This window comes from Hydra vulgaris, chromosome 07, assembly GCF_038396675.1.
Source record: "Hydra vulgaris chromosome 07, alternate assembly HydraT2T_AEP".
NCBI classification, from domain to species: Eukaryota; Metazoa; Cnidaria; class Hydrozoa; order Anthoathecata; family Hydridae; genus Hydra; species Hydra vulgaris.
In genome coordinates, this window is record NC_088926.1 from 32,719,950 (window position 1) to 32,723,172 (window position 3,223).

Here is a 3,223-nt window from a genome sequence, read left to right on the forward strand (position 1 = left end):
AATAATGCAATTCTTAAATATATTAATTAATTCAAAATATTAAATAATTCTAAATATTATAAAGCGAAAAATGTTTTTAAACTTTTTGTTTTAAATATTCAGCTTTTACCATGCAAGTAACATAAACAATTTATATTAAATGTAACCTTATTAACATAAATATCTTACTTGCCACAGGTATTACATTTCAAGAAATTAAATTTAAAATGGAACTTGGTAATTGACTTGAATTTGGTCGCTTTACCCTACACGATTGAAACATACCGTAAGTTTAGCGGATACAAAGTTGAAGTCACAGGATCCTTCGTAGCATTGAAATAAAAAACTATTTCGGTTATCCTGACTTAATTGCCATGATGTTTAACAATTACCCGTAATTTTTATGTAACAGAATAAACATAACCAAAACATTTTGTAGTGTTTATTTTAAAAGGAACAAATTATTTACACCGATTGGTATTAGAATCAGTCGGGTCTTGAACGGGGTCAAAAGAAATAAATCTTTAGATTGAGTCAAGAGAAATAAACCTTTAGTAAAATAAAAAATAACACTTTGTAACAAAAATCGTAAATCTTCATGTATAACACGTTAACTAAGTGATACACTAAATATAAACTAAACTTTTAGTTGTATTTAACGAGTGTTAATCTCTGCTCAACGACTCCGTAGTCAATTTATCGTACTGTAAGGCATGAACATCTTGCATAAACTGCCAAAATATGATTGTTGACAGATTGATAACCAATATATTCTACTTTATTATTGGGACTGAAACGGGTTTTCATGTCCTCCATACAGTCTAAGCATTTAAGTAATTTCTCTCTAAATTTTAATAAATATAAATTTGAATCATGTTGAACAATGTGTCAATAAATACGACGCTGAATTTTATGAAACATGAACAAACAATTATTATATAATACACAGAAATCTATAGAAACAAAAAAAAAATTTCTACACGCGTCAACTCCGTGAACTTATCAAAAGTATTCCGATAATTAGTAGCAAAAGGAGTAATCCATTGTTCTATTCTCTCATTTCTTAATTTAATCCATATCTGTTACGAAGTTACTGTAAACTGTAATACTGGAGATACTCGGTTAACATTTTTAACAGATTTTTTAAAGTGTATTAGCATTGGAAAAAGAATCAAGCGTAAGGAAATAAAATAATTGTGACATTGCCTTGAAAATATAGTGCAATGACTTTACTGCTTTGTCATTATAAATGATAAATTTGGAAAAATCTAAACAGGTAACAATATCACTGACAATATTACAAATATACAATAAAAAAATATAACCTTATGAAACACTTATCGTATCACAACATTCTTTTTGACTTCTTAAGACTATCAATCTATTTGCTGTGTGCAAAGGTAGACAAGCATCTAAAGAAAATATATTATTTAATATACATGTAAGCATCATATAATGATGAATTAAATGTATCTCATTATAAACTAATAAAAAAAATTTAACTTAATTTCTTTAATCTTACTATCCTTAGGCTCTCTTATATATTAACAGACGTTCAGCTGCTATAATGTTTTTATAGCCGTTTTTTGAAGTAGCATCATTTATTATTTGTTTATTTTTCTCCCCCAACTCTGGAAAATGGTCTCTGATTTGCTTTGCTGAAATATAAGACTTTAATATGGTAATGGTAAGAATTTAAAATGGTCTAAATATAATATAAAACGCTAATAATAACTAATCAGTACATTAAATTTTGTGAAACTCAACTTAATTCTAGTAAAGGTCATTAAAGAAGCTTTGTGTAATTATAAACTTATTTACCAAGTCATTAGTTATTTGCCAATCTTCTGTAGCAATCTTGACATTTTCAAAGTTCATTTTTGTTATCAAAACAACTCTGCTTAATTTTTTCGCTATCTCAATGAAACTAATTTTATATCGATTTTAGCAGGACACATGAACTTTTAATTATCTTGTAAAATAACGTAGTTCTTTTGAAAACAGTGATCATCCATCTATAACCAAACAGTTATACAGTACTTTTAAGGTGGATTATGCAACTTATTTTTCAAAATTTATTTTGATTTTAAAAGTTATTAAAGAAAATAATGAAACCAAAGATTTAAAAGTAATGTATTACATTAGTTTTTCTTTTCTTTAGTTGATAACTTTTTTTTTAATGAAATATTTCTGTCGAACCCATAATGACAAACAGTATTCCTCTCTTCATTCCAATAGCGCACATGTAAGCCCATTTGACCTTTCTTTACAACTTTATTGTAAGATACATCAAAAAGACATACAAAGTTATCCAGAAGGTTAAGATCTTTTATCAGAATTTTTTTTAAATAAGGGGCAAGACCATGAATTACAAAATAGCCAGATTTTGTTTTCCACATAAAAAGTCGCTGGTAATTTTGCTATCTGGAAACATCAAAGCAAATTGTTTAGGCTTGTTTAAGTTTAATTGTTTAAGTGAGAGTTAAATACAAAAAGCCAAAAAAAACCCATTAAAAAAATTACTTTAATACTCAGGGGCTGATATTTGATATATATATATATATATATATATATATATATATATATATATATATATATATATATATATATATATATATATATATATATATATATATATATATATATATATATATATATATATATACATATATATATATATATATATTATATATATATATATATATATATATATATATATATATATACACACACATATATATATATATATATATATATATATATATATATATATATATATATATATATATATATATATATATATATATATATACATATATATATATATATACATATATATTAGGGCTGTCCAAAAAATTTTTTTTTTCAGATTTGATTGCATAGTTGTTTATTTTGTGCCATTTGACATAGTAATTAACTGTGCAAAAAATCTTTCCAATCAGATAATGTTTAGGGGGTGCTCAATGACCATAAAGTTTTACGAAAAATGTGAAAAACATGGAAAAAGTAACAAAGTTCCACAAATTTCTAAAACCCGGTTAATTAGATTTTTCAGATTTGATCAGTTTTAATTATCTCTAAATATTAAATTCTGAGTACAAATTACAATCCACATCCACTTTAGACTGGTTTATTAGCAGAGAAATTAATGAAATAAAATACTGCAATACGACTAAAGTTCTGCGGTTTTTGTTATATCAGAATTTTTCCAAAATAAAACACTAGGATTTTTGACTCTTTGTCA

General features: G+C 25.0%; 1 long non-coding RNA gene across 2 annotated transcripts; it reads right to left on the minus strand.

Annotated features, from left to right (window-relative positions):
• Positions 1 to 812: 812 nt before the first annotated feature.
• On the minus strand, positions 813 to 2,425 carry LOC136082159 (uncharacterized). 2 transcript variants are annotated; one of them, XR_010639444.1, is made up of 4 exons: positions 2,120 to 2,425; positions 1,801 to 1,994; positions 1,502 to 1,637; positions 814 to 1,391 (listed from the first exon to the last, which is right to left on the minus strand). It is a non-coding gene; the product is annotated as an uncharacterized LOC136082159 (long non-coding RNA). The 2 variants fall into 2 exon arrangements; XR_010639443.1 differs by having other exon boundaries at positions 813 to 1,637.
• Positions 2,426 to 3,223: the final 798 nt, after the last annotated feature.